The sequence below is a fragment of the Aquarana catesbeiana genome, linkage group LG10 (assembly GCF_042186555.1).
Source record: "Aquarana catesbeiana isolate 2022-GZ linkage group LG10, ASM4218655v1, whole genome shotgun sequence".
In the NCBI taxonomy this organism is placed as follows: Eukaryota; Metazoa; Chordata; class Amphibia; order Anura; family Ranidae; genus Aquarana; species Aquarana catesbeiana.
In genome coordinates this window covers 186940131-186953417 of record NC_133333.1, presented here as the reverse complement: position 1 = coordinate 186953417, position 13287 = coordinate 186940131, and the positions used below count along the sequence as shown (strand labels likewise).

The following is a 13287-nucleotide window of genomic DNA, read 5'->3' as shown; positions in this document are numbered from 1 at the left end:
GCCAGCAATTCCCTACACCATTAGAATGATCATAGCGGCTGTTCCACTGCTTGATCGTTCTTATGGGAGGCGAGAGGGGACACCCCCCCCCTCCCGCCGCCTTCCAGTGCTTCTACCGACTCACCGCTACGATCGAAGCCAGGATCGTTCCTTTTTTTTTATTTCAGGCTTCCCAGCCTAGAGGTGAGATGTGGGGTCTTATTGACCCCATATCTCACTGTAAAGAGGACCTGTCATGCCATATTCCTATTACAAGGGATGTTTACATTCCTTGTAATAGGAATAAAAGTGATCAAAAAATGTATTTTTTGGAAAAAAGTGTCAAAATAAAATAAATAAAGTAAAATGAACAATAAAAAAAAAATAAATTTTAAAGCGCCCCTGTCCCCATATGCTCGCATGCAGACGTGAACGCATGTGTAAGTCCCGCCCACATATGAAAACGGTGCTCAAACCACACATGTGACATATCGCTGTGAACGTTAGAGCGAGAGCAATAATTTTGGCCCTAGACCTCCTCTGTAACTCAAAACATGTAACCAGTAAAACATTTTAAAGCTTCGCCTATGGGGATTTTTAAGTAGCGAAGTTTGGCGCCATTCCAAGAACGTATGCAATTTTGAAGGGTGACATGTTAGGTTTCTATTTACTCGACATAACTTCATCTTTCACATTATGCAAAAACATTGGGCTAACTTTACTGTTTTTTTTTTTTTTTAAAGCACAAAACTGTTATTTTTTTTAAAAAAAGCGTTTGAAAAATTGCTGCCAAATACCGTGTGAGATAAAAAGTTGCAACGACCGCCATTGTATTCTCTAGGGTCTTTGCTAAAAAAAATATATAATATTTTGGGGTTCTGTGTAATTTTCTAGCAAATAAATTATGATTTTTACATGTAGGAGAGAAATGTCAGAATTGGCCTGGGTGCTCCAGAACACCTGAAGGTGCTCCCTGCATGTTGGGCCTCTGTATGTGGCCACGCTGTGTAAAAGTCTCACAAATGTGGTATTGCCATACTGCGGAGTAATAGCAGAATGTGTTTTGGGGTGTAATTTGTGGTATGCATATGCTGTGTGTGAGAAATAACCTGCTAATATGACAATTTTGTGACAAAAAAAGAAAAAAAAATCTTGATATTGCAAAGAATTGTGGGAAAAAATGACAACTTCAAAAAACTCACCATGCATCTTTCTAATTACATTGGAATGTCTTCTTTCCAAAAAGGGGTAATTTGGGGGGTATTTGTACTTTTCTGGCATGTTAGGGTCTCAAGAAATTAGATAGGCTGTCAGTACTTCAGGTGTGATCAATTTTCGGATATTGGCACCATAGCTTTTGGACTCTATAACTTTCACAAAGACCAAATAATATACACCAATTTGTACTTATTTTTACCAAAGATATGTAGCAGTATAAATTTTGACCAAAATTTATGAAGAAAAATTACTAGTTTGCTAAATTTTATAACAGAAACAAAGAAAAATTCATTTTTTTACTGAGTTTTCAGTCTTTTTTCTTTTATAGCGCAAAAAATAAAAAACCGAACTGTGATTAAATACCACCAAAAGAAAGCTCTATTTGTGTGAAAAAAAAGGACAGAAATTTCATATAGGTACAGTGTTGTATGACTGAGTAATTGTCATTCAAAATGTGAGAGCACCGAAAGCTGAAAATTGGTCTGGTTAGGAAGGGGGTTTAAGTGCCCAGTGGTCAAGTGGTTAATTTTAGAAATGATCGTTCGTTGACACAAACGTTTATTTTGCAGGTTAAAGTTTTTTTAACACATGCGCAGTACCAACAGTTCATTTTTTAAGTGGCGAGAAACACATTAACCTCTCAATTTGTCATTCATTCGGCAGAAGTTTTCCAAACTTTTCCTTAAATTTTTTTGGCTCAAAAACATCACAACTGATTATCGATTTGTGCACATGAACTGAACGAAAAACGAACAAACTGTTCAAATGACAGATTTTCAAACAATTTTTCGTCTAGTGTATGGGTACATTACTTTGTGAAGATCACCACACATTTTCTTTCTTGAATTCTGTGACATTAATTCACTAAGCCTTGTCAGTAGTCACATATTTCATAGAGCCTGCCTTCTGAACTACAGAGGTGCTGAGAGGCAGAATTTCAAGAGGTGGAAACAGTACAGGAATATCTGTCCGCAGGCAGCAAGGTACCATGGGATATGTAGTCTTTAGAAATGGAAAGTGAACAGCAAAGGGGAAGCTGCAAAGCATGCAGGGAATCCAGGAAATTGTGGAAAGAGCTGGGCAGCAGACTAGCAGAACTCACAACATGAAAGGAGATGTTTCAAGTACAGGCGGTCCCCTACTTACAAACGTCCGACTTACAAACGACTCCTACTTACAAAATCCAATTGTCATTGGGACAGAAAGTGAGGTGAAATCTTCTGAACAGGGGCACAGACAGCAAAACAAACATTACAGGGGTGACAACCCTTCCCTATGCTATCCAAAAAGCTTAAAAATAGATTTTTTGGCTGGAGCTACACTTAAAAAATGGACCTGTTCTGACTTATAAACAGATTCAACTTAACAAACCTACAGTCCCTATCTTGTTTGTAACCCGGGGACTGCCTGTATGCTTATATTGGATTGTCAAAAATAACTGTTTGCATTGTTATTACAATGCTGATGTTATAAAATGAAAGTGTATGCTCTGATAACAGATTTCCTTTAGGCCCTGTTCACATGTGGCATTTTCGGGATCTAGGGCAGAATTGCCCGCAATCCCGAATCACACTGCAATTATGGCAAAACGCACCATGCCTGTTTGGGTGCCATTGATTTTCAATGGCACCCAAACGCGGTGTGGTTTTGCCATGATTGTCACATGGTAAACCGCAACGCGCAAAGACTCTTCTCCCAACAGAAGCTCCTGATTCTTTTATGGGCCACAAGCTGCGCATGTCTCAGTTTGTGGCCTTATGTGGAATTTTTTTAGGCTGGGCAGGGGTAGGCAAACCTTTGAGCACAGTGTGCCGAAAAATGTTTTCAAAGGAATCAAGAGTGCAAGCTACATAAAAAAAAATGTCAACTTCACACTTTCAATCATGAAAAGGAACCTTTAAATCGTAAGTGCTGTAAATGACTTAATAGTAAGAAATAAATGTTGAGCTTTGCACCTTCACATCTCAGGTTTCCCTAAATCCTGCACCTTCACACCTCAGATCACTCCACTCCAATTCCCGCACCTTCATACCTTAGATCAGTCCCAATTCCTGCACCTTCACATCTCAGATCACACCGATTCCTTTACCATCACACCTCAGATCTCCCTCAATTTATGTACCATCACACCTCAGATCACCCCAATTCCTGCACCTTCACACCTCAGATCACCTCAATTCCTGCACCTACACACCTCAGATCACACCAATTCCTGCACTATCATACCTCAGATCTTCCAAATTCCTGCACCCTCACACCTCAGATCACCCCACATCCTGGATCTTCACACTTCAGATTACCCCAATTCCTGCACCTTCATACTTCAGATCAGGTCCAATTCTTGCACGTTCACACCTCAGATTACTTAAGTTCCTGCACCTTTACACCTCAGATCACCCCAATTCCTGCACCTTCACACCTCAGATCAGCCCCGAATCCTGCACGTTCACACCTCAGATCAGCCCCAAATCCTGCACCTTCACACCTCAGATAAACTCCAATTCCTGCACTTTCAGGCCCCACATCAGCCCAACTTCTGCAGCTCAGATCTCCCTCAATTCCTGTACCATCACACCAATTCCTGTACCATTACACCTCAGATCTCCCTCAATTCTTGTACCATTACACCTTAGATCACACCAATTCCTGCACCATCATACCTCATATCTCCCAAATTCCTGCATCTTCAGACCTCAGATCACCCCAAATGCTGGACTTTCACACCTCAGATTACCCCAATTCCTGCAACTTTATATCTCAGATCGGGTCCAATTCCTACACCTTCACACTCAGATTACTTCAGTTCCTACACCTTCACAACTCAGTTCACCCCAATACCTGCATCTTCACACTTCAGATAAACTCCAATTCCTGCACCTTTAGGCTCCAGATAAACCAAATTTCTGCACCTTCACATTTCTGATCAACTCCAATTCCTGCACTTTCAGACCCTAGATCACTCCTATTTCTGCACCTACACATCTCAGATCAGCCCTAGTTTCTGCACCTTCACACCTCATGTCAGCCCCAATTCCTGCACCTTTAAATTAGTAGTTCCCAATAGCTAAAATGGTTCAGTAGCGCAGAGAACAGGGATTAACAGGGCACAGGACAGTGTTCAGCCGGGCGGAGGATGTGGTCAGCAGTGCAGAAGACTGGGGTTAGTGGGGTAATATACAGGGGTCAGAGGACAGGGTCATTAGGGAAAGGACAGAGGTCAGCAAGGCAAAAGACATAGTCAGCAGGGCAGTGTACTGGGGTTTGCGTACAAGGGTCAAAGGACAGAGGTCAGCAGGGCAGAGAACAGGGGTCAGTGCTGGCAGGGCACACAGCAGAGTTCCTCCTCCCCAGATATCACATAGCTGAGATCAGATTCTTTCATAGACACAGTGTCAGAGAGGTTACCTGGTTGGGCGCCAGTGCGCGCCGGGGCGCGTTGGTGCCCGGGTTCCTGTGCATGCTGGGGCGCGCGTTCCTGGGGCCACTGGCGTGTTTGGTCTGGCCGGCCGTGGCGTGCAGGGTGGCATCCGGGCGTGCGTACGCGCATTCGCGCTAGCGCGCATCCGCCTATGGGCGTTACCGCGGGCGTGCCCGGTGGTGTTGTCTTGCACGCCGGTGTCGGGGGCGCGTGCGGGGGCGCGGGGCGCCTTAGCGAATCGGCGCGTGCACGAGCGCGGCGTTTTGGCGCCAATCGGCCTATTTAAGTCTGCCTCTATCCCTGTTCGGTGCTGCCTGATCAACAGCTCTGTGTCTAGTTCCGTGATCCTCTCTGTGTTCCGTATCTCTGAAGTTTGACCCGTTGTGACCCGGCTTGCCCTTTGGACCTCCTTGACTGCTGCCTGAACCCGACCCCAGCTTGTTTGACCTTGCTTCTGCCTGCTCCCTTTGTACCGTTGTTGCCAGCCCGTTGCCGACCTCTGCCTGTGTGTGACCAACCCGATAAGCTCCTACTCAGCATCAGTTCCAGTATTCCTGAGTTCTACCTGCTGCTGGAAGACCACCTTTCTCCAGGATCCAAACACCAGGCCCTCATACCACTCCGTATTCGCGGGCTTCCTGTCTGCTCTCTCAGGGGCCCCGAATCGGATACGTAAGGGAGCCTACCCTCTGCCCAAGCGGACTCACCTGTCTGGTAAGTGAGGGACCTGACAGTATCAGGCAGCCATGACTGAGTCCGGGCAGGGGGCCTCCCCCATGGATGAACTTTGCAGGCACCTAGCGGGCCTCACCCAAGCAGTTAAAAGCTTACAGGAGGGCTATACAAGACTGGAAGGACAGGTCCAGGCCCTCTCAGCATCTCCTCAGGGAACAGCACCTGCTAATCCTGCCTCAGCACCCTCTGTAGTAATGCTCCCACCAGAGCCCAGGGTGCCTACACCTGAAAATTTCTCCGGAGAACGTTGCAAGTTCCAGGCGTTCCGCAACGCATGCAAACTTTATTTTGCTTTACAACCCCGTACGTTCTCCCTGGAGGCCACCAAGGTGGGGTTCGTCATATCTCTTTTGACCGACGAGCCTCAGACCTGGGCCCATCACCTGCTGGAGCAAAAAGCCAGATCTCTGGATTCCCTGAATGACCTCTTCAGTGCAATGTCACAGTTATACGAGGACCCCCAGCTAACAGCCACGGCAGAAGCCGCCTTGCACTCCCTACAACAAGGCTGCAGAGCGGCCGAAGATTACGCTGTGGAGTTTAGGCGTTGGAGCTCTGACACGGAGTGGAACGACGCGGCCTTGCGTCCCCAATACCGGCTGGTGTTGTCTGACCCTCTTAAAGACGAATTGGCACGGGTAGGGGTACCTCAGACACTGGATGAGCTCATAAATCTGTCAATCCAGATTGACCGCCGCCTTAGAGAAAGACGTTCTGAGAGGTCCATTGGCCATCCACGCCTCACTTGGATGTTGCCCAGGGCTCCTAGTGCCCTGAACCAAGCTCCTCCTGTCCCGTCTGTTCCAACTCAGGAAGCTCCTGAACCCATGCAGCTAGGACTGCTCCGTCCCTCTTTGACCCCAGAAGAGAAAACGTGCAGACGCACACTCAATCTGTGCCTGTACTGTGGAGAGTCTGGACACTTTGCAAGGGCATGCCCCAACAAGAGACGTAAGTGCCTGCCGTCCTCCTCTTTGTGTGCACCTGTTTCACCCAGATCCGGTAACCATCTAACACTCTGTTATATTACAGCTACCTGGAAGGAACATCCCAGTACTGGTCATTATTGATTCGGGAGCATGTAGCGGATTCATTGACCGGACCTTCATTGAAAATCATCATATTCCTATCCAACCCAAGGCCCAGGGACTGGCAGTTTTCTTAGCGGACAGTTCCACCCTCAGCTCCGGACCTGTTACCCAGGAAACTGTTCCTCTACTGGCCACCATTGGCCCGGAACACCAGGAACTTTTACGCCTGGATATCTTCTCATCTCCTCTCTTTCCAATAATCTTAGGAATGCCTTGGCTACAGGCTCATAATCCCAGTATCAACTGGTCCACAGGCAAGATCCAGTTTTCATCTGAATATGACGTCCCTGCATCGATTACCGGGAACTCTATAAAGAACAGATATCCGCTACCTCTAGTGCCCGAACTATTTCAGAGATTAGGATCTGCTACCGTCTTCACCAAGCTGGACCTCCGCGGAGCCTACAATTTGATCCGCATAAGAGAGGGGGACGAATGGAAGACGGCCTTTCGTACACGATTCGGGCACAACGAGTACCTCGTCATGCCCTTTGGCCTGTGCAACGCGCCAGCCACATTCCAGCACTTCATCAACGATGTCTTTCGTGACTTTCTGGACCTATACGTCATCATTTATCTAGACGATATCCTGGTTTTCTCTGCTTCCCTGACTGACCATCGCAAACACGTGCGAAACGTACTTACCCGACTTAGACAACATGGGCTTTATGCCAAACTCGAAAAATGCGAGTTCGAGCTCCAATCCATCCAGTTCCTAGGCTTGGTCATCTCTCCTGACAGTATCAAGATGGACCCGCAAAAGGTATCTGCTATCTTGGATTGGCCTGCACCTGTAGACAAAAAAGGAGTACAGCGCTTTATTGGCTTCGCCAATTTTTATAGAAAATTCATTAAAGGATTCTCTTCAATAATAACTCCCATTACGGAACTCATTAAACAGGGAATCCGGTTCTGCTGGACCCCTAAGACGCAAGTGGCCTTTGAAAAACTCAAAGCTCTGTTTACTTCAGCCTCCATCCTCAAACATCCCAATCCTGCCTTGCCTTTCGTCCTAGAAGTGGATGCTTCCGAAGTCGCGGTTGGAGCCGTGCTCTCACAAAGACAAGTTGCTAAAGCACTCTTGTACCCTGTGGGATTCTTTTCACGCAAACTCTCCCCTTCCGAGAGGAACTATGACTTGGGAGATCGGGAACTTCTAGCCATTAAGGCAGCTCTGGAGGAATGGCATTATCTCCTGGAGGGTGCAGCTCACCCCATTTTGGTCTACACAGACCATAAAAACTTAGAATATCTAAGGACGGCTAAGAGACTTAAACCCCGGCAAGCCAGATGGGCACTTTTTTTTTCCCGATTTATTTTTCACATTACCTACAGACCCGGATCCAAGAATGTCAAATCCGACACCCTCTCCCGAATGTTCCTTGACTCAGAGAAGACCCTGCCTCCAGACACCATCCTCCCTTCTGGGAATTTCCTGATCTTACAGGAGGATCTCATCTCTCAGATCAGACGGTCCTCTATGGGAATGTCATCACCTGCTGAAGCTTGTACCAAAGATGGGCTGTTCTGGTACAAAAACAAAATTGTGGTCCCTGAGGAGCTAAAAGTACGGGTGTTAAACTTGTGCCATGATCACAAATTGGCCGGTCACTTCGGCACACGGAAGACAATTGATCTCGTCCAATGCACCTTCTGGTGGCCTCACCTTGCTAAAGACTGCAAGGAATACGTCGAGTCCTGTAATACTTGTGCCAGAAGCAAGAGTAGCCGGGCAAGAGCATGGGGTCTGTTGAGACCATTACCAGTCCCAGAGAGACCGTGGGCCATGATTTCAATGGACTTTATTGTTGAACTCCCCCCATCAGAAGGTTTCGCTTCCATCTTTGTTGTGGTAGACAGGCTGTCTAAAATGGCCCACTTTCTCCCCATGAAGGGCACCCCTTTGGCCATGGAAACCCTTACTTATCTTTATTAAAGAAATCATCAGATTGCATGGAGTACCAACCAACATAGTTTCCGACAGAGGCGTCCAATTTACCTCCAGATTCTGGAAAGCCCTCTGTGGCGCCCTAGAGATTGAATTATCATTTTCTTCAGCCTATCACCCCCAGTCAAATGGACAAACCGAGAGGACGAATCTGACCTTGGAGCAATACCTCCGCTGTTTTTCTGCATTCTACCAGGATGACTGGGCTTCCCTGCTCCCCATCGCGGAGTTTTCTTACAATAACTCACTGCACTCAGCTACCAATCAGTCACCATTCTATGCTAACTATGGTTTCCATCCATCCTTCTTGCCTGGGTCTATTCCCGAGTGCCCTGTCCCTGCAGTATCCGAAACCTTGGACTTTTTCTCAAATAATAACAAACTACTGCAGGATACCATGACCAAAGCTCAAGAAGACTACAAAAGAATTTTTGACAGGAAGAGACGTGGAGAACTTGCTCTGGAACCGGGCAACTCTGTCTGGTTATCGACTACTAACCTTAAGTTGGCCTGTCCTTCCAGAAAACTAGGCCCTAAATACTTGGGTCCTTTTCTGGTGAAAAGAAAAATTAAGGATGTGGCATATGAACTTGACCTTCCTAACGCCCTGCGGATACACCCAGTCTTCCATGTGTCCCTCTTGAAGCCGGTCACCCCCAACTCCTTTGTCGGCCGTAGTATTGGCCCACCCAAGCCTATCCTAGTTAATGGCAAAAAGGAGTTCGAGGTGGAGGCAATTTTAGATTGCAGAAGAAGACGCAACCAAGTTCAATACCTTGTAAAATGGAAGGGCTATGGGCCCGAAGATAATTCTTGGGAGCCAGAGAGCAACTTGCACGCCAGGGAACTCTTACAGTCTTTTAAAGCTTCTCATGCCTCAAAAATGGTCCAGCTGGGCATCCGGAGTCTGCCCTTGAGGAGGGGGCACTGTCAGAGAGGTTACCTGGTTGGGCGCCGGTGCGCGTTGGTGCCCGGGTTCCTGTGCGTGCTGGGGCGCGCGTTCCTGGGGGCACTGGCGTGTCTGGTCTGGCCGGCCGTGGCGTGCAGGGTGGCGTCCGGGCGTGCGTGCTTACGCGCGTTACCGCGGGCATGCCCGGTGGTGTTGGCGTGCACGCCGGTGTTGGGGGCACGCTCGGGCGCGTGCAGGGGCGCCTTGGCGAATCGGCACGTGCACGAGCGCGGCGTTTTGGCGCCAATCGACCTATTTAAGTCTGCCTCTATCCCTGTTCGGTGCTGCCTGATCAACAGCTCTGTGTCTAGTTCCGTGATCCTCTCTGTGTTCCGTATCACTGAAGTTTGACCCATTGTGACCCGGCTTGCCCTTTGGACCTCCTTGACTGCTGCCTGAACCCGACCCCGGCTTGTTTGACCTTGCTTCTGCCTGCTCCCTTTGTACCGTTGTTGCCAGCCCGTTGCCGACCTCTGCCTGTGTGTGACCAACCCGATAAGCTCCTGCTCAGCATCAGTTCCAGTATTCCTGAGTTCTACCTGCTGCTGGAAGACCACCTTTCTCCAGGATCCAAACACCAGGCCCTCATACCACTCCGTATTCGCGGGCTTCCTGTTTGCTCTATCAGGGGCCCCGAATCGGATACGTAAGGGAGCCTACCCTCTGCCCAAGCGGACTCACCTGTCTGGTAAGTGAGGGACCTGACACACAGCCTCCATCTGCACAGTGTGTAGCTGCCTACTGCAGCTTTGCTGCTGTTCCGATCTAGAGATTTCACAGGGCAGAGCAGCAACATAGCAGGCAGCTATACACCATGATGGAGGTTGTATATGTATAAGAATCTGGTTTCAGCTATGTGCTGTTTGGGAGGACAAGATCTGCTCAGTGCCCTGTGCAGGGATGGAACGAGCAACTCAGCAGCCCTGGCACAGCACTTATGGAGGGGGGGGGGGGGGGGTATGGCGCAGCATGCCCTATATCTGGCTGAGCATCTATGTCGGCTAAATGCAAGCAGGCTGAAAGAGGTGGGTGGGACCAGAGGCATAAAAGAGGCAACCAATCTCCTTCTTGTGTAGCCAGCTGCAAGCATTGGCCAGCTAGCTTTGTTGATGTGTTGGGTGTCCAAGCGTTCGCGTGCCATCATAAATGCGGCCACGTCCCATTTCTGACACACGTGTCAGGGGTTGGCGACCCCTGGGCTGGGGTTTAGTTGGACATTGTTGTTTACTATAACATTTTTTGTATTTCATACATCTTTTATACATTAGATTGAGATATTATATGAATGAGAATTATGGAAGCACTACACTGATTGGCTGAGGTATAGCAAATGAGTAGCAAAATCTCTGGATACATTCAAACTTTGGTAAATAATGTGTATGTAAACTCTAACAATAGATTTCTTTTAATTGCTCGTGTTTTAATGAATCTTTTTCGATAAGTAAGAAACAAAATCTAGCAAGCATGATATTTACTATAGTTTCTGCCTCTGGACTGTTATCAGCTAGCATTGTTCCCTGCTTTCTCTGAGGACTTCAAAACAACCTCCCCCCCCTCCTTTCTCCCTGTTATGGAGAAGAAAGGGATATGTAGTTCTAACACACTCTCTGCCTTAGGGTGACAATACTGCTCAGTATGGTTGTAACCCTAGGACAGGTTAAACTAAAGGAAACAGTGTGAAAAAAATGATTGCAGTGACAATTTGTTGAACCATGTTAAAGGTTCCACCTGTATTTAAGATGTAACATGGTGCAAATTGGGACCCCCTTCACCCCCAAACCGCCCCTTCTGTGACAGCATGTGGGTTTTTTGTTTTTTTTTTCTCCGCTGCAGACACTGTCACATGTGACATCTGCAAAACATTTGGTGGGTCTGTGAATGAATGAATTATAGGTCCCGTCTGCCACCCACCATGATCACCACACTCGTAGTCCAGTGACACTTCCTCCAGCTCTTTAACTGAAAGCCTGTACCTCGGTACAGACAGAGAGCCGGGCATTTCACAGACCATGGTTGCAATGCTTTGAAGGCTAATTTGCAAAAATAAACAAACTCATGCATATATATATTATATTATTCCTGCAAATATTTGTTCAATTATTATATATAATTTTTTTTAAGGTGGAGTTACCATTTAAGTACACCACTAAGCTGTAATACTATCATTTTGTGTTCTTGGGTTTAGATATGCTTAAAGCATCCTGTGCATTTGTAAAGCTGGTGAGCATGTGTGGCTCTGCCTTCATTCACAGGAAGGATTGTCTGTGAGCGATGCAAGCTCCTGGAACCACAAATACCATACATTTATAGATAAAAGCACCTACACTCACTAATAGGTAAAGATAAAAGAGCAAATGTAGCCATTTCCTCCTTGCCTTTTAAAGCACACCCCCAGCTTTTATGTAGAGAGGTTTGTCCCTGGCTGCTCAGCTGGACTATCAATTGTGCAATACATAATGACAGTGCATTGTAAAGGGAGCTGAGAAATGAGCAGCTCCAGCTCAGCCCCCTCTCTTACTGCCATTGTGGACTTTTCTAGATTATATGTTTGATGATTATTTCCCCCCCCCCCCCCCCCCCCAACTGTCTTTTTTTTCCTTGGCACTGTGTCCCCACAATCACTAACCTGGCGTCACCTGTGTGCCAGTGAAAGGTCCAGTTATTGCAGGAAGTCATTTTTTGTCACAGAAGCTGCTTTTGGTTGCCAGGACACCGAAGGGAGTTCCACAACTCTGGTTTACCGAGGTGGAGCTGCGGCTGTATCCCTCCCTCCCTTTCTCTTATAGCCTGTCCCATAGCAACTGCTGGCTACAGATCATACTGTATAGGTCAGCTTCATCACCATATGATATGGTTCCTTTGTATCGTAGCATACAACTAATCTAGAAGATTTTCAAACATACGTTCACGCAAAAATTTGCATGAACATTCATACATAAATTCTCAGTAATTAAAGAACTAAAACTGCGTTCAGACAAAATAAAAGAGCAAAATATTACAGCGCACACATGCAAAAAAGACATTTACCTCCAGCAGGGTCCTACACTAGCTGATAGTGTAGGACCCACAAATCATGGGGTACTTTGATGCAGTAAGTGGGCTTAGCATCATATAGCAATATGGTGTGACCAAATCCCCATATTTTTTGATAATATTTTTTTAAATTGTCTAGGTGTTTTAAACTAGCCCTGCTGGAGGTAAATGTCTTTTTTGCATGTGTGCGCTGTAATATTTTGCTCTGCTGTATGGTCTTATGGCTGCACCAGCTTTAATGCATCTTTTAGGGTGTGCCCCCCAAATATCTTGTTTGTCAGACAAAATAAAATTCACATTGAAACAGTGATATAAGCAGTGGCTCTACTGCGAGATACTTAACATAGAACAAGTTCAATAAAATCAAAAAGATCTGCGCTACAAAACCATAATCTTCAAAAAATAAATGAGTGTGTCCATAAAAATGTTCCCTGTTTAGGGGAAATCACCCATAATAAAATCCATTAATGAAGAAAAAAGGAAGAAAAAATGTGTGCAAAGTTACTGTATATTTTCTTCGTAAATGTTCATAAACAGTGAACCTTGAACCCACCATTGCAGCCTCCAAGCAGTGACCCCACCACCTTAATAAAGAATGCAGGCTTACCGACTTCATAGGACCCTCTAGCTAAAGAGAGGTCAACAGAGCCTATGGCCAAACAACCCAACCAGGGTATTCCCAAAGATGTTCCTTCAAGGGCAGGAGTTTGGGCTGTAATGGTCATCTCAACCACATCTCCATGGGGTCATCACAGGAATAAAACGGGAGAGCTCCACATAGTGAAAAAACCCTTAGTAAACTTTATTATACAATTAAGGGTGCACTCACATCAAAGTAGTAAGTTAAGCTTATAAAAATCCTCGCTGGCAAGCATGCAGCAACATCAACCCGCACTTCCGGGAACTCTGTTTGAAT

The 13287-nt window shown here is 46.5% G+C and overlaps 1 protein-coding gene across 1 annotated transcript in view; it reads right to left on the bottom strand.

Annotated features, from left to right (window-relative positions):
* Positions 1–12103, bottom strand: part of TTLL10 (tubulin tyrosine ligase like 10) — a 130654-nt gene extending 118551 nt beyond the window's left edge. The window contains exon 1 of the mRNA XM_073603070.1: positions 11965–12103. The gene's annotated coding sequence lies outside the window, so the exon portion shown is untranslated. The remainder of the gene's footprint in view (positions 1–11964) is intronic.
* Between the last annotated feature and the right edge of the window lie 1184 nt (positions 12104–13287).